Source organism: Zootoca vivipara, chromosome 5 (genome assembly GCF_965207765.1).
Source record: "Zootoca vivipara chromosome 5, rZooViv2.hap1.1, whole genome shotgun sequence".
NCBI classification, from domain to species: domain Eukaryota; kingdom Metazoa; phylum Chordata; class Lepidosauria; order Squamata; family Lacertidae; genus Zootoca; species Zootoca vivipara.
The window spans coordinates 81550763-81569610 of record NC_142588.1 but is presented as its reverse complement, the minus strand read 5'-3'; the positions used below and the strand labels follow the sequence as shown (position 1 = coordinate 81569610).

General features: G+C 40.8%; 1 protein-coding gene and 1 non-coding gene across 14 annotated transcripts in view; both read left to right on the top strand.

The window, feature by feature from the left end:
* Nucleotides 1-18848, top strand: part of MECOM (MDS1 and EVI1 complex locus) — a 480916-nt gene that overhangs the window by 342643 nt on the left and 119425 nt on the right. The gene's annotated exons all lie outside the window — the stretch shown is intronic.
* LOC148685754 (small nucleolar RNA U3) lies at nucleotides 9514-9614 on the top strand. Its single transcript, XR_015950285.1, has one exon. It is a non-coding gene; the product is annotated as a small nucleolar RNA U3 (small nucleolar RNA).

Sequence of the window (18848 nt, the reverse complement as noted above, 5' to 3'; positions counted from 1 at the left end):
CGTGCTCTATGTCAATACCTTACCCTCTGGGAATTGTACATTGTCTATCTCTGTAGCATGGCTTGCACCATAAGGTATGTTAGAACACAAGAAACTGCCTTAAACTGAATCAGATCACTGGTCTATCCAGCTCAGCATTGTCCATATTGACTGGTCATGACCCTCCAGGATTTCAGATCTTCCACTTGGAAGGTGGGTGCTCTAGCACTGAGCCTTTCTCTCACTATAGAGGAATGTTTCATTACTGCAACACACTGCAATTAGAGTAACAACTGGGCATCAAAGCCAATAGTATTGTAACCACATCCATGTAGACCTCGTTGTGGTGTCATTTCCATGTAAAGGCAAATATAATATAACACAAAATGGCATTGTAATGTAATCTTTAAGGAATCCTATTGACAAACCACTTAATTCATGTAAAGCCAAATTATTTTCTGAAAAGGAATGTCCAGATGGGGCCTATTGAAGTCAATGGAAGTTCTTGCATATCTGAGGGCAGATCTTGCCCCAAAGTAAGCAAATAGCAAGTCTCGCATAACTATTCACGTTTCCTAAGTTTCTCTTCTCCTCACCTAGATATATTAATATTGCATTCATAAATCTTGGTGCTCTGCACTTTCAAACATTTAAGATTACAGGCTCTGGAAGAAATATAGCCAGCCAATTTATGTGCGACTCAAGTTGGAAACTGAAAAGGACAGGGGGTATTGAAAGATGGAACAATATTTTGAGAGCTGGTTAATTTTAAATCCATTGGGAACCATAAGTCTGGGCATTAATAGGCTTAGGGTGATAAAAGGAGCAATAATAGCATGCACATATAGATGGCATTGTCAAAAAGGAGCAATTAGTGGCAAAGAAAACATAGGTGTAGGCACATATGGTGAGCAGGCTGAAATGTAAAATAGTGCTTGAAGAAATAACCATGGACTAAATATGTCCTGCTAATCTTTGGGCAGTAAGAACTAATATCAGTGCTTTAACTGCTTAATTACAGAATCAGAACAAAAAGAACCAGATTAATAAACTGAAAAACTAGAGTAGTCCCTAGTTATCCTTATAGAATAGAACACTGATGCCTAAACCTGATATGTCAAATAAAACTTTAAGTCAGTAATACAATGAAAACAGAATTAACTTCTGGCAATGTACTATTTGGAGAAAATCAAAATCTACCAGCAATGCTCCATCAAAATTGTTGCAAAGTCCAGCCAAATTGCAGGAGGTGGGGGACAAACTTTTCTCAGTGGATGGTTTATCTAGTAGCCCATTTCTGCACAATGCTTTAATTGTGAATATTAATAATGAGAAACTGACAATAGCCTGAAAGTAGTCTTCAGCAGGGGTAGTAAGTCTCGGAGTTCCTTCATCAAGGGTATTTAAAGTGGTTCCTTCCAAATGTTGTGGACTACAGCTCCCATCTGCATGAGCCCTGAGCTAGCAGGGCCAATAGTCTAGGATGATGGGAACTGTAGTCCACAGTATCTGAGAAGCACCATGTTGGCTACCCCTGCCCTCAAAATTCCATAGTGGGATCCTGGATTGACCAAAACAAAAAAAACATCAGTTGGTCTCCATCCCAAACTCCAGGGATACCAAAATTGCCACCACCCAAGAGGAACTTAATAGCTATATAGCAGAATAGTTTTGACATTGGGAAAGTATGGTTTGCGTCTGTCTTTGAAGAAAAATAGCATAATTTTTCAGTGTATATTTAAAATACTTGTCCTACTGTGGCTGAAGCCTGCAGAACTATTTATGTCTTTTAGAGGTCAGACTTATAATGGAGTGATTGGTACTTCCAGGCTGAGGGCCAAAGGCCTAATGTTTAAGCATGTCCTTAAGACCCAAGTATTCCAAGGGCACTTCATTGTCTTAAGTGCTTCTCTTCTATTAAAAAAAATGTTTTCCTTAAGGGGAAGGAGTAGGATGACATTAAGGACTGAGCCAACTCCTTTTAAAACTTTTTCATTGACTTCAAGGAGCATTAAATAAGGTCCCAGCTGTTTTCTCTTTAATCAATATATGTAATTCAACGTATTTTGCACGGTCTTTTTAATTAGGGTGTTTTGTGTTTTTTGGTCTTATCATTATCAAATTAATAGTAGCAGAGTCAAACTACAAGGTCAATAGGAAATCAGCTGGGGAGTCTTCCAGTTTGTGAAAAAGAATTATGGGCAATATTAAGATAGAGCTAAAAAACCAGGTATCTTCAACCTTTTTAGACCAAGGACACACTTTTAACCCAAACATGCATTTGGGAATTCATTTCTTAATCTTTTACCATATATTTGCATGGTGGTAGTGCTGCTGTTGTGGCCCACCTTCGATCAGGCCATTACCCACACATTGGTCTCAACCCACCAACTGAAGACCACTGTGCTATAGCACTGAACTATGGCTCCTTCTCATCACACTGATAGTGCACTGATAATGGCATACAAACAAGTCCTTCCACGTAATGTTATGTATGCTATATCCTGCACTTGCTTGCTTGCTTCTTACTTCAGCCTCCTCAACCTGGTTACTTGTGTAGCCCAACATAGTCCCTTCAACTCCACATCCACAAAAAAGCTTTTGATATCTTTTCAAGAAAATGTACCATAAGTAGAGCCATCACAGCCTTTGACCTGGGAAGCAGCATTTACATTTCAGCTTCTTAAAGTTATACACCTGTCCCAATAAAATGTAACAGACAGGTTGTAACCTTATCTACTAACTTATTGATTTGCTGTCACATTGAAGTGAAGGAAGTTCATAAGATAAGGTCAATTCTTTTTGAACTCAATACCAGCTAAATAGATAGCTGAGTGCCGTGACTAAAGCCATGGCCGGCATGTACTTGTCCTTTCTCTGTTATTACAATCTTCAAGATGCAGAGCATTAATAGTTTTTAAAGGAAGTCAAATAGGATGGGAAGCAGCATGCTTACTCCAAGATCTATGACTGATAAGAGTTAATGTCTATGTACTTTTAATGATCTTATAATTTTATAAACTTCTATCACATCACTTTTTCCTAAGTGTCAGATTTTGTACACTTCTGGTTTTGGTTGCTCTAGAAGATATCTTAATGACGTAGTAGAAGATTCACTGAAGTATCAGCTCAGTGCACAATGGCAAAGGCAAATTCCATGCTGGCAATTACTCATGACAAATTTCACAGAGGATCTCCTTTTTTTAGTCAACTGTGGCTGAAATAACAAAAAAGTTCAGTTGCAGCTTAATTTGGGAAGAGACTGAAAATAAAATGGCAAGTTACTATAATTCCACCATAATTCCGGTTTATGCACCTTCTATTTAGAATATGTGCGGCTCTCAGATATTATGACCAAGGACGTGCAAGAGGGCTCGGCCAAAGCCTTTAGAGGGTAGAACATATCCCTTCACAGAATTCATGTCTATTGTGGCTATGAGCTAGCCATTATAAAAATGGAAGCTCTCTTTATTTAGAGACAATATGCTTCTGAATGGGACGCAGGTGGTGTTGTGGGTTAAACTACTGAGCCTAGGGCTTGCTGATCAGAAGGTTGGCAGTTCAAATCCCTGTGACGGGGTGAGCTCCCGTTGCTCGGTCCCAGCTCCTGCCAACCTAGCAGTTCAAAAGCACGTCAAAGTGCAAGTAGATAAATAAGTACCACTCCAAGCGGGAAGGTAAACGGCTTTTCCGTGCGCTGCTCTGGTTCGCCAGAAGCGGCTTAGTCATGCTGGCTACATGACCCGGAAGCTATACGCCGGCTCCCTCGGCCAATAACACGAGATGAGCATCGCAATCCCAGAGTCGGTCACGACTGGACCTAATGGTCAGGGATCCCTTTACCTTTATGCTTCTGAATGCCAGAAGACAAAGACAAAAGATGACAGTGACCATCATGCCCTGCCTCTGAAGTTCCCAGAAGCATCTGGCTGGCCACTTTTGGAGACAGAATATTGGGCTAGATGATTTTTGGTCTGACCATCTGATCCTGCTGGGCAGTTCTTGTGTCCTTATGTCAGGAGAAGTCTGGTATGCATGCATGTCCAAAAAGTACTTTAGCTCCCCTTGAGTTCAATGGAATATTTAGGCATATGCTTAAATCTCTACCTTTTGTTGTTTTTTTAACTAAGGTTTTAAAGGAATTTATGTAAGGTAAACTTGAAAATAATTTGGAATTTCTATTAATTGTTTTTAGATAATTAAAATAACAATTATTTATCTTTATTCGACTTCAGTGGTATGAAATATTATTATATATTTTTAAAATCTAAAAATAAGCAGAAAAATCTTGTTTCTGTGATAAAGCCCAGTTCTTTTCTAATAGGATTTTTTTCCCTTATTCAATTTTATTGTGACTGGAACGCAATTATACAAACTATAATTTGATTTTTTTTGGAGGGGGAACCCTTTTTCAGCTTCGGTGGGGTGACTTCCTACACTTGGACCGAGATAGATAAATGACCACAAGAAAACTTCACAGTATTAGTGTTTCCACTTAATGTGGCAATGAGCTCTAATTTGATTGGTAAAAAATTCATTTGGTGTACCTCTGCCCCTTTTCTGCTGGATAATGAAAATTTATATCTGTGCTTTAGACATCTGGGGAAGGCGTGACAGCTTTGGGGCCGAATGAAAGATTATACCACAGTGACCCCTGTCAGCATTTCCTCACACTCTGGTTACCCGAAACCCAACAGCAGTCAAGCATATTTTTTGTCTCTCTCTCTCTTCCCCCCTCTTTTTTTGCACCAGAGCAGACTCTCATTTTATTTTCGAAGGTTAATGACACTGTAAATCTAATAGGCCATTTTAGTGCCATCGTGTGGGTATTAAAAGTCACATGACTGGTCAGACGACCATATGGACGTGGTTTGGCATTGTCTGATAGTGGGAATGGCAGGCTGTTATGGGGCTATAAGAACAGAGCCTGTTTCTAATTACTCGCTGACAGGGAGAGCAGCTTTTACATTAATTAATTTGAAACCTGCTAATGATTTTCTTTGCCTTCTTTGCTAGATTTTGTTCTTTGCATAAGCTCTTACATACTCCAAGCCCCAAATTCACCATGATTGTGGTACGAATGATAGATTTTGAGATCTGGTGTAGTGGTATGTCTAGAAGTGTATGAGTTGTGAAAGAAGATGTCCCCATAGGCTCAGCAGGTGACCTTAGGTAAGCAGCTATCCTTCAGCCTTAACCCCCACCCCAACACCCACAACTGCAGTATGGGGATCATTATAGTGACTTGCTTTATAGGGTTGATGTACCGGTATCTGAGAGAACATATGTGAAGCCTGTTAAACATTCAAAAAGTTAAGTGGGTTGCATGCAGGCTCTGCCTCCTACAATGGAAGGGATCCTTCCATCCACAGAAGACTTCTGGTCCATTGACGGATTCCTGCTAGTACAACAGAAAAGAGGCAATTTTATCTTTTCTTACAACCCCCAGTATCCCTAAAAATCTTCTCTGAATGGTTGGGAGACTTTCCCGAAGTGTAGGGAATAGTGAGATCTGCAGGAGGAATGGGGAACAAATAGCTGAACATCACCTTCTTGCATTTCTGAAGCAAGAGCACCCTGAGCAGAAATCCACTCGGGATGTTACCACCAGCGAGAGCCAGCTTAATGAAAAAGTATTGGAAGCTACTTAAACTCTTCATCCTACCCAATCTTCTGTTTAATTACACAGAAAGTAATGTTTAATTTGGCTATTTGTGTTTCACTTGAAATTAATTTTTCAGTGGCAGTCACTTAGGTGTTTTTTGTTTTGTTTTTTACTATAGCCTCAGTTGGCTATGGCTGTGAATGTGGAGATGAAGGAGGTCCTGTGTGTCTGATGTTTCTGCAGTTCCTCTCATACTAAGAATGATTAGGAGTTTAAGATTCTAACTGAATTTACTCATTTAGCTGTCTTGCCTTACTTCTCAAATGGAATAAAGATAGAGATGGAATTCATCCTTCCCTCCCTACTTTTATGCTGTATTCATGCTGCTTTCTGCCAGTGTTGGTCCAAACACATGGATAACTGAGTGGGGGTGGGGTGGGCGGGAGTGGGAATCCATATGGCACACTTGATAGCATTTGTAGTTTTCCTATTAAATTTAGGTGAACTGAGTCCCCCTTGAATGGCCTTGGTCAAGCAACCTACTCATAGCTGTCAAGTTCTCCCTTTTTAAAGGGAAATTTCCTTATGCTGAATAAGCTTCCTCGCGAGAAAAGGGAAAACTTGACAGCTATGAACCTACTCCCAGCCTGACGTGCTTCTAAGAATTCTAGTGGGTCCAATTCATGCCACCATTTTGTACCTTAACAAATTTCAACCCATTTTTATTTTTTTGTATGAAAGAAGAAAAGCCAGAGATGTTTTGTACTATACTTATTATTCCAATGTTCAGTCATCCTTTTTCTCTATTTATTTTCATACATTTTAATGAAGATTGATTTTTGCACATGAAATGAAGGTTCAGTTAATTAACATATCCAACTAAGTCATGTACAGAGTAGACTCATTTAAATCAATGGACCTTTTTAGACTATGATAGCTGCTTTATTTAGTTTGCCCATACAATTTTTTAGACAAACTGCTGTGGGCTGAGCTAGTTGGGCCAAGCTAGTGTTTGGAAGACAGAAGTTTCCCAAATGTGTAATGCAAATTCCTACACAAAAAGGCAGGAACTGTGGACAAGAGTTCCCTGAAACTGAAAGGCAAATGACATTCCTCTATCCCCAGAATTTATTGTAATGTTAACAGGTTTTTTAACAGACTAATGTTGAAAGAGTTCTCTGTCAGTACTATGTTCAAAAACAACTAACCGTGGTTCCCAATCTTTTTTGGCCATGCCCCACCTAAGCATCTCTAAAATCCTGATGCCCCCCCCCACATGACATATAATTCTTATGATTCAAAAAGTGAACTCCTTTTCATGTGGAGGAAACATAAAAGGTCATTCACTGTTAATAACTCATTCTCAAATTGCCCCCCTTAAAAATCAAATTGCTCTCCTATGGGATGCATAGCTGCCAAGTTATCCCTTTTTAAAAGGGATTTTCCATTATGCTGAATGGGCTTCCTCGCGAGAAAAGGGAAAACTTGGCAGCTATGATGGGGTGTATGCCCCACGTCGGGAACCACAGCACTAGAATTAATGTTTTTTTAATCTTCCAAAATCATGTTTACTAAACCAGAATAGAAAGTACTAAGAAATCCAAGGGGAATCTAGACTACCTTTGACACCCTAATCAGAAATTAATCAAATTAGGTGAGGAAAAGCAGTCTGTTTAGACTCTGCCACTCTTTCTGTCAAATAGAGACTAGCCTAAGCTATCTTATCTCTGAAGAGTGTAGCAAATTTGTCATGGCAGCCTGATGAAAACGCCAGCAATGTAGCATTAATCAATCAGACTGCATATTGTCCACACCATTTTGTTTTTAGTTGAATGGTTTCTGCAGGTTTACATGACATTTCTTGACCTCTGCTGCCTTAGCACCTGTTCTTCTATAGAAGAAAACCAGATTTCTTGTATTCATTTTCCAATAATTTCAATGCCAACAAAATGTGATAGTCCCTAAGAAGCCCGCAAAATGCAGCCTGCTTGTAACTGGAGGCTTGATCAGCAGTCCCTCCTTGACTTATTTTTCATGTGTAGGCTGCTCTACACGTGGTTGATTATTGTCACATGTATTAACAAATTTGATTGTTGTCATCTGTATTAGAAAGCTACATGAAGGGCAGATGGTTAGAGCATTTGACTACATTCAAATGGTTCATAATGGATCAAGAATACCAAGCCTAGTGAATAGTCTGGGAAAATCTGGTGCTAAAGCAGGTAAAGGCCTATCAGCAATGATGATAGGAGATAATCAGAAATCCTATGCAAGTCTGGAAGTTTAAGTGGCAAAAATAAATATTTAGACTGTTGAAAATGAAATTAAAAAATGGATCATGAACCTGGGGGTTCAAACCTCATTTTAGCAACAGATTTAGTCTTCAGCTGTCTATCAGCTCTTACCTTCATCTTTTGTAAAATAATAACATTGCTCCTTATAAGGGTACAGCAAGGGCAGATATGTCCCAAACTATTGTATATTTGACACAACTAATTAGTTAATTAGATTAGCAATAAAAATTGGTGGTTTGTTCAAATCTAGTATATGCTATAATGTACTTAGTTGCAAATGGGAACTTTGCTGAGTTTATATAGATATTATAATATAATGATGACCCTATCCACTTAAAAAAATCCCTTCCCTTCCACTAGCACCTTAGAGACCAACTACGGTAAGTTTGTCATTGGTATGAGCTTTCATGTGCATGCATTCTTCAGAAGTGTGCTTGCACACGAAAGTTCATACCAATGACAAACTTAGTTGGTCTCTAAAGTGCTAGTGGAAGGAATTTTTTATTTTGTTTTGACTACGTCAGACCAACACGGCTACCTACCTGTAACTAGATCTATCCATTTAATAGAATTGCAAAAGTCTGAAAGTCACATCCTTGCATGTTGTACATTAGGTAGCTGTTAAATGACAGAGTTATCATTTGTAAGACCGCTGTGCATTAAGGAATAGGATTCTATCCAGCAATTTATCAGGGAACCAGCTGCTGATCTATACATTCAGAATAATAGGAGATTCAAGAAAAAAAAATCTGACAAAGCAGCTGAATGTCCTCAGCGTTTGTGTAAATCCTGGATTACTTTTGTCTTTCAACTAGCACTGAGTAAGCTAGTTGATTCCTCCCATAAATGTTCAGGTTGATAAGTAATTTGGGTCTGTGCCAGCTGGGAGTACAGGTGTGGAATAACATGTCTGAAAGTTCTTCCCAATTTAAAACCGTACCTTGCAGTTAGCCTGATGCGCTTGTTCTCTACATGTAGATAGGTATTTCTTTTATTGTGGGAGAGCATCTTAACGTGCAAATCTATACCCACACCGGTATGAAATGGTACAGACCCAACTTCTATCATGTTGATAAGGACAGTTAAAGAGGCAGGGACCAGCATATGCAGTGCTTTAAAATAGATATAATTGTTTTAGGATCATTTGTTTGAGTGTGGATGCAGAAAGAAAGAAACAATTCTAGCGCAGAAAAGGTTTGGTAGAGCACAGCTTTCTAGAAGGACACATGCTGAACTTCTGTTCCCCATTTCATAATTAATTCTTGGATTCTAGTGATAAACTTACTGGAATGCATCCAGTTCTGATGACTGTAGAGACTTTATGAATGCAGTGGACATGGCCGCACATCGTCCAAAATTGAATCATTCCAAACCTCTGATGATAAATGCTGGATTCCCCAATCCATTCAAAGGTGATTCTACAGAACTATAAAAATCTATGCAGAATTAAATGGCATCCTTTGTGCAGAGGTGTTGACACACACTTGAAAGTGTTAAAGTGTATCTCACAATATATTTTGCAAGTGTTTGTGCCTCTTGAGAATAGTTTCCCTAGCTGATCTATATATTAGCCAAAATGCGTTGCACTCTCAGATCCAAAAGCTATAGTGTACTAACCCCAGGAGAGTCAACATATTTTCTTCTGAGTGCGATGCAAGTGAGCAGTGTTGCACTTTTATACCTGCTGCTTATTATTGATTACCATTCTCCTTTTTTTAAAAGAAGAAGGTGGAAAACAAAAACACAAAATGAGTGGCAAAACAACAAAAATACCCCCCCAACCTCCCTCCCCCTCACTGTACCAACGAAAGTGTCCTGCATTTAGTCTTTTGGTTTCATGTTCTGAGAAATGGGAAAGTGTTAAATCACTGGAAACCACATCTGGCCTTAAGCTTCTAGGATGCATTTGTCTAAAAGTCATAAGCCAAACTCTCTGGATTGGAATAAACTGTTAGATGCCAATGAGGGCGATATGCCAGCCTTGGAATTAAGCCACATTATATCTGATGTGATCCAAATGCAAGACATGCGTATTTCTCTAGAGTGGTTTCTTTTAATTGATTTGGCAAATATTAGGTCTTCTACAGGATGGGCAATACATTAGTCATTACACCCTTACTTTACCCTGAAAGGAAATTTATTGTTCTTTTGTAATGAAACAGTAACTATGTGTGTGTGTTGAAGGAGAATGGAAAATAGTTAACAGTAGCAGGTAAAAGGGATCAAATTTAGCTGTCAACCATGTTTCATGAGGAGCTTTAATAATGAGGTTAAAAATAAATGGGCATAATACTGATTGGGAAATCTTGAATTGGCTGCTCTCTTCTAAAGTTGACTTAGCCAGTCTGTAGGGCTGCCAACCATCTTTGTCCTAAGAGAAAGGGCTCGAGGAAGCTGTGAAAGTGAGACATTATAATCTTTTGAGCACCCAAAAGAAAGTTTCCATGGATTCATGTGCAAAAACTCCATAACTGCTTCCTCTCTTAATAACAGCACCCACCATTGGCTTTTTATACCATGTCAAATGGGTTCCTCAGAATAATTTCTACCTCTTAAAAGCTGAAGACAGGCATTTGGCTTCACTAAATGTAGACACATTGTACTTCTCAAGTGTCATACGTTTGGATTCCTTATTCTTAGCAAATAATATGTGGTGAGGGACAGCATGCCTTGAATAAATGAGGGGAAATACACACACACACACACACACACACACTCCAACACAGAGGTACAGTAAATAAAGAAGAGTTGAAAATGTGTGGTTATGTTTCATAACCACTAACTACAGGGCTCTGTTTGAATTACTGTTGAGAAATTGCACCATTGTTCCTGCCTCAAATCCCAATTATGGTTAATTTGTAATGGACCATAAAAACTTAACTTACTGGCCTATGCCTTAACATTCAGAGCTACACTTTGGAGGTGTTTAAAACCACCTCAATGCAAATTCATAATAAGTGGCTCACAGCTATTCAAATGCAAAACAAATATTATAAGGAAGCAGTGCTCCCATTCCTAAAAATAAAAGAATTATGTTCACATACTAACCTTTAGATTCTTTCTCGATGTCATAGAGTGTGCAAGTTGACATTATCCCAGTGCAGACCTGCACAATTTGTGACCCAGTAAGCTGAATGCAGCGATATGTTGTGTATAAGAGGCTAGACTACCTCCCAGATTTTGAAGTCCTGGATAAAAAGCAAACCCAGGATATTTAGTGAATTCCTCACAGGCCAGTATGTCAGCCTGGCAGCAGTCAGCTTCCCAGGTCACAAGCTGTGTAAGCATCCCAAATATTTTCATATATGTACCGTGTAGTTTAAAAAGCAATTGCTTGCACATACAGGACAGGACTTTCCTCCCCTGCCCCTGTGCGCCTCCAAACTCTGCTGCAGATGGTTGGTAAACCCTCAAGAGCTTATTGGGGGGGCTGCAGGGGGGAGGTGCAAGGACAGGAAGGGGAAATGCCATGTCTGTTGGTGGGATGTTGAATCTTACCCATTGAATATATTCTGTTTTCTACACTGAAGATGAGATACAGATAAAGATTGCACATGGCTGTGGATAATTGCTTTTCCTACCCTCCTAGACCCATCAAGATTGTACATGTCTATAATTAATGTTTAGCATTCAGCTCTCTGTATAGAAGCAATATTATGAAACATATTCAGAGTTTTCAAACATGTATTAAAAATAGGGGTTGGCCATTGCTTTTCCATCTGGGAAAACCAGACATAACCTAATACCTGTAAGCAGCTAGCATAGACCCATTCAGTCTCCAGTCTCCATCTTGGGACTTAGTCTAAATGCAGAGCCCATGGCTTCAACATCCAGCACTTTTTGTTTTTCGCCATATCCTCCCACCTGCTGCTTTGTGTAACATCTAGTTTGTGGAAGTTTGTTCACTATTTTGTGATTTGGGCTGGACCTAATATAGGTATTATCAAACTCTGAATTTTGTTTCTTTATTCAGAGTTCTGTGTCCAGAGATGACCTAGGAGCAGGTCCCACTGAATAAATGCAGTGGGATATATTTTCAAGTAAACATGCATGGGATTGCATTGTCAGAATGAGAGCATTTTCATTTCGTTTGAGCTGCTGCCTGGTCTTGTACCGTATAAAGAAACATGCATGCGACCTGTGTTTCCCACAGCAGAGCATGTTGTCTAATAAGTTCTAAAAGTCTACATTTGTCATATGTTTAGAAAAGCACATGGGGACAACACATATGATTTGAGGACAAGAAGCTCCCTTTCTCTTTATTAAATTGATATGATATATTTTTGAATTGGGGTGGGGTGGGGCTCCAGCACTGTAAAAACTTTGGAAGCCACAACTTTAAACAAAGACAGTGTAACAGAATAGGGGAATGTGTATGCATGTGTATGACTGTAATTGTGTTTTTGTTTTGTTTTTGTTTTTAAGGGAGGGCATTCAATTTCATTGTACTATTTAAAGTCCAATGACAATAAAGTATCTATCTATCTACCTACCTATCTATCTATCTATCTGGCAACCTTCCCCCATCATTCTTCTCTCGAGAAGCATTCTTGTGAATGTAGCATGAATACAGGCCTGTATAGTGTGCATGTAAGCACATGGTGAGTCAGCCACCTGCACCACCTTGTCATGTGGTGAGGAGAATGTGGAAAGATTTTAAAGGAAAAAGATAACTGGGATGCGGAAAGCTTACCGTATCTTCACCACTACAAATGAGCACCTTGCCAAGTGAATGCATGCACACTGTACTAACTTACTGTATATCCAATTCAAGAGCTCACAGATCAGTGGTGAGGGCATTCATTAACTTACATTTCACAGGAATCGAGCCAATAGCAGTTATTCAAAGAAGGGCCATGTGCTTACAAATTGAACCTTGCAAAGTATTGCATGAATGGCACTTATACAGCACCCACAGTATATCTTGTGCTTTCCTGGAGTTACTTTAAATAATTCTATCCGAAACGTAATGGAGTGCCAGTCAGGACAGAAAATAGAACCAAAGCACTCTCACCAGCATACTGAAAAGCTAGCTATTTTTCTGAACTATGGGTGCATCATGTGTCTCAAGATGTATTGGAAGTGGCATGAATTGTAAAGGAGTTCAGAAGGCCCCCTGTCAATGCTCTGCCTAGCTTAACTGCTATCAGTCTCCTACTTTCATGAGCCTAAACTTCCTATAGTCCCCAAAGAAAGATAAATAAAGGCAAAGTCACATTACCCCTCAAGACACAGGCCGAGGAAATGATTTCAAATCAAATATATCATTGCAGGCAGGAACAGAAATTGTATGTCTTTTTCTGGTGAAAGTGATCTCCCAGTTGGCAAAATGTGTGACCAGCTTGCCTTCCAGCCTATCAATTAAGGATCTTTTTGAAATGTCATAATTGAGACAAGTCATAGCAACTTCTTATTCCTCTGGTGCTGCGCCAGCCATATAGCAATTCTTGTCATACTTAAAAAGGAGAGGCTGCCTCTGCTGTGTTACTGCAGTGCACAAATAGTAGCCTATATATGTATATGTAGTTGGATTGCTGTGTAACTGACTAGTGTTCAATCTCACCCCCCAAAATCAGAGGGTAAAGATCATGCATATTGGGGATTATTGGGGATTTACACATTACAGAAAATACAAGGTGGTAAGACAGAGCGTGAGAGATCCTGCCCCACTGCCACGCATTTTATAAACATAGGTGGCCAAGCTTCTGCATAGGCTTGGGGTCTTTGGTGCAGGGCCGTTCCCACCATTCATTAGGCACAGTGAAGTGGTTGCCGCAAGTACCAGCTGCTGGGGGTTGGTGGCAAGGTGCTGGAAACCGAGGTCACATCCGCTGTGTACATTTAAAGCACATGACCTCCCCCAAAGAATCCTGGAAATGTAGTCTATCCCTCACAGAGCTACAGTTCCCAGCACCGTACAATCTCAAATTCTAAGGATTCTTTGGAGAAGATTTAAACCTATGCTAGGGGTGTGATTGAAGTTGTGTGCAGCACACAGCCTGCCCTGCACCCTCTGAGGTGGCCTGATATTCTCAGATGTGATGGAGAATGCTGTCCTATTACTAATTAGCTCTTGTCTTGGGAGATGGGTCATGTCCTGAGCCCACCCAGCCAAGGCAGGCAGGCATTGGATAGTTAATTCTTCATTGACAAAAGGGTGCACTTGCAACAGCTCCTAAGGCACCCAGAAATAATAATAATAATAATAATAATAATAATAATAATAATAATAATAATAATAATAATTTATTATTTATACCCCGCCCATCTGGCTGGGTTTCCCCAGCCACTCTGGGCGGCTTCCAACCGAATATTAAAAACAGTACAGCATCAAACATTAAAAACTTCCCTAAACAGGGCCGCCTTCAGTTGTCTTCTAAAAGTAAAATAGTTACTTATTGCCTTGACATCTGCTGGGAGGGTGTTCCACAGGGCGGGTGCCACTACCAAGAAGGCCCTCTGTCTGGTTCCCTGTAACCTCACTTCTCGCAATGAGGGAACCGCCAGAAGGCCCTCGGTGCTGGATCTCAGTGTCCGGGCTGAATGATGGGGGTGGAGACGCTCCTTCGGGTATACAGGACCAAGGCCGTTTAGGGCTTTAAAGGTCAGTACCAACACTTTTAGTTGTGCTCGGAAACGTACTGGGAGCCAGTGTAGGTCTCTCAGGACTGGTGTTATGTGGTCCCGGTGGCCACTCACTAGTCTAGCTGCCACATTCTGGATTAATTGCAGTTTCTGGGTCACCTTCAAAGGTAGCCCCATGTAGAGCGAATTGCAGTAGTCCATGTGTGCATGCACTTTTAGCGTCTAGGCAGCTGTTCCCAGGTCCAGGCCCTGCAGAGCAGTTGAACACCCCCCCCCCCAAACCAGCTTATGTACCCTGCTCTGATAGGGAGCACACATGTATCCTGAGGCCTCCCCTACATGGAAGTCATCACTGCTCTTTCCTCTTGAAGCTCTTCCTGGTTCTTGGAGATAGTGGGGTGGGTGGGTGGCAGGTATTCAGCTGACTCCCCCCTCGCCTGGACAACCCCTTGTTCTGCTTCTTACATGTCCTGCATCCAGCTTTCCTCTTTGATTGCTCCAACCCTTTCCTCTTCTCCTTTCCCTGACTTCTGCCTCATGAGAAGCAGCAACTCCATAAATCACTGGTCCCTGCTCCTAGGCCAGCCCCAGACACCCCACCCCCGCCACCTCCACACACCTGCCAGCCCCTGACATCTTGCAATCTTGAGTAGTTGCCTCAGGTAGCAAAATGTTTTGGGCCAGTCCTGTCTGAGTGACAGAAGATAGTGTCTGCTTTTCTTTTCTTTTTATGATCCCCACCCCCTTTTATAAACATGTGTATGGTTGTTAATCAAGGATCAATGTTTTCCTGCCCTTTTAGCTAAAACCTCCAGAATTCCTGTCAGCCTTACCTTGTGAACAGACAGCCTCATAAATTTTGCAAAGAGTTTCTAATGCTGCTGTACTTCTAATATATGAGAGGATCCCAGTGTTATGTCAGAGGAAAACATTTTTCGATAGGGCAATGGATGTACTATACAAAGGGGCATATAAATCATTTTCAAATTAGTGTTCCTTGCACCCAGAGAAGAGTATGGTGGTATGCCTGCATAAATTGCCTATGAACACATTTCAAAAACCTATGTTTAATCTTAGCAATGAACATTTCAAAAACTAAATTAATATCTTCTAGGAGAAGAAATACAGTATATTAAACAGCACCATATTAGAAACAGAATTGCTAAGGCTCTGTCAGCAGTCCCATTACTGCCCTTATTTCTCAAGGCCTAATAAATCACTTGCAATATTTCAGATTAGGCGAAGGCCTCAGGGTGGCATAAGCGTGGCATATGTGGCTTCGGAAAACCACATCTATTGGAACCTTTGATTATAGATTATCCTTAAAATATTATTTCAAACCCCATATACATCGAAAGGTTTGAATATCACAGAACTAGGCCTCATTTAATGTAGCATTTGATGCGCACAGAAAAGCTTTCAGGCATGAAGAAAACTTTTTCAGTAGCTGTTCCACAACTATGGAACACTCCTCAGTTGTCAATTCACCCAAATATGGATCTATTTATGATAGTGACATGTGAAATATTCCAGATTAATTCATTACAAAAATGATTCACAAAATATGACAGAAAAAGAAGTATTGCAAGGGTGGAAAAATATACGTAGAAGAAAAATCTAGCTACTCTGATTGTGTAAATAAAAGGATGGCTAAAGTATTTGGATTATGATATACAGTGGGTAAATTGGCCATAGGGGTAGCATAGATAAGGAACACCTCCAGATTGTGAACTTAGTTTTATTCCTGAGTGCATAAAATGGAATTAAATAATATGACTGTGTAATCACCCTCTAGATATAGCAGTTTTCTCCTCTAGAGCAGCTGCCAAACTTGAGCATTGAAAATTGCTGAGGCAATTGTAATGCATTGTGCTAGATGCTGTGTAGTTTTTAATTGTATTTTTATTGCATATTTTGTTTCTTATACAGTGGACGCTCGGGTTGTGAACGTGATCCGTATGGGAGGCACGTTTGCAACCTGCAGCATTCGCAAACTGCAGTGCCACATCTGCGCACGCATGCGTTGCTATTTGGTGCTTCTGAGCATGCGCAAAGCGCGATGTAGTGTTTCTGCACATGCGTGAGCGCCGAAACCCGGAAGTAACCCGTTCGGGTATTTCCGGGTCCGTGCAGTGCGCAGCCTGAAAAGACGCAACCTGAAGTGTCTGTAACCCAAGGTATGACTGTATTGTATTTCTTATTTTATTCTTGTTTGTTTCTTTATATCAGGCACCCCTAAACTGCGGCCCTCCAGATGTTTTGGACAACATTTCCCATCTTCCCCGACCACTGGTCCTGTTAGCTAGGGATCATGGGAGTTGTAGGCCAAAACATCTGGAGGGCCGCAGATTGGAGATGCCTGCTTTATATTGTATATTGTGTTTTATTTTATTTTATTACAGTTTCAATTCCATAGAATTCAAATTGTAAGTGTTCTCAGACATGCCATGGGTCACCTGAACAAATCCCCCATAGTTTGGGAACTCCTGCTATAGAGGACAGCCCTCCCCCCCTCCTTATATTTCAATAACTGGACAGGTAGGTACAGGGCCATCTTAAGCACCTCTGGTGCCCTGGTGTGATGGATCCCTCTGGCGCCCCCCACTGCCATGTTTTCCAGCACGGCGGGCGGGCTCAGCGCGCAGTGGGGCTGCCTAGGGTGCTGCTGCACGACGGGAGGGCGGGCGGGCGGGCTTAGTGCACAGCGCTGCTGCCGAGGGCGCTGCTGCGCGATGGGCAGGCGGGTGAGCTTAGCACGCAGCGCTGCTGCCGAGGGCGCTGCTGTGTGGTGGAGCGGCCGGCGCCCGCCCTGGCGGGCCGACGCCGTGGCGCCCTACCTACCCTGGGTAGGTAGCCGTGTTGGTCTGACGTAGTCAAAACAAAATAAAAAAATCCTTCCAGTAGCACCTTAGAGACCAACTAAGTTTGTCATAGGTATGAGCTTTTGTGTGCATGCACACTTCCTCAGATAATTTTTTTTAAATTTTATAATAACTGGACATTAAGATATGTGATAGTAAGCTTGTAATTTAATTTAACATTAAATTAACATTAAATTTTATGGTTTAATATATATTGAATGTATGTTACAAGGCCAGGCAGAGGTTTATAAATTAAACTAATTAACAGTGCGATAGGGTTGTGTGAGGGAGCACGAAAGGTACTCCTTGGAAGCTGTAACAGAATAAAAGTGTCAGATGGAATTGTAAATTTATTGACCAAATGGTCGTGTCATATGTTCCATGTTACAATTAATACAATCCTTATCCATCTTTAAGCAAGCTGCATCATAAATCTGAATATTCCTTAATATAACTGTTTATTTTGGCTTTACTATGGATTCAAGGAGACAGTTGCTTTATAAATTTGCTACTAAATTAGGCAGGTATATAAATAGCTAAGCTGCTGCAAGTTGACTTGACAATTATATGCAGCCAGTCACTGAAAGTATCATGGTGCCATGACTCGTGAGCAGATGGCATGGAGATTGGATTGAACCTTTAGGGTTCAATTGCACATACCGGTAGTTTTTGTTCACATTCGAACACTTCTTAGCTGTTAAGCCACTGTCTTCTCTTCTGTTTCGAAGCTACGAACATGAGTTTGACCAAACTGCGGGAGGCAGTGCAAGACAGGAGTGCCTGGCGTGCTATGGTCCATGGGGTCACGAAGAGTCGGACACAACTAAACGACTAAACAACAACAAGCCACTGTCTTCACATTCATATTAAACCCGAGTAGTAGGCAGGGCATGTGTTCAGATAGCTGCACGTGCATCTTGTTTTTTTAAAAATATCATTCCTGCCCAGGAAGTGCAATTGTAATTTCTGAGCATATACACTTCACCATTTTTTAGTTTTGTGCAAATATGTTGGATCAAAAGAAATGCTATCTCTCTATGCTTCTCCATTCAGGAGTGGGCCAGAATAGTTACTAGCATGGGTGGCAAATAAATGAAAGCACAAAGAAAGTAGTGGGTGAGGAAACCCAAAGTCAAAGGGAGCATTGCTTCTGTCCAAAATGAATACATTTATATACTTCCATTAGAAGGCAGGCCTGTCTTTGTTAAATGCAAGTCTGCCCTGGTCATGCATAGCCTGTGTAAGTGTGAGGTCACACACATGTACCTAATTTTAAGAGCAAGTGAAGGGTGAGGAGTGTTGAACCCTTCCCATGATCACCACTCACCTCCCTGCAACCTCTTTCCTCAGTCAACATTATCCCATCAGGCTCACTTCCAGTACAAGGGAGGTAAGCTGCGGGCTGTGTGAGCATTTAACAATCCTCACCCACAACCCCCTCTTGCATTTTGAGATCAGGTCCTCCACTTTATAGTCATTGAGGCAGGTCTAGATTTAAAAGGCATGTTCCTGCCATGTTTTGTT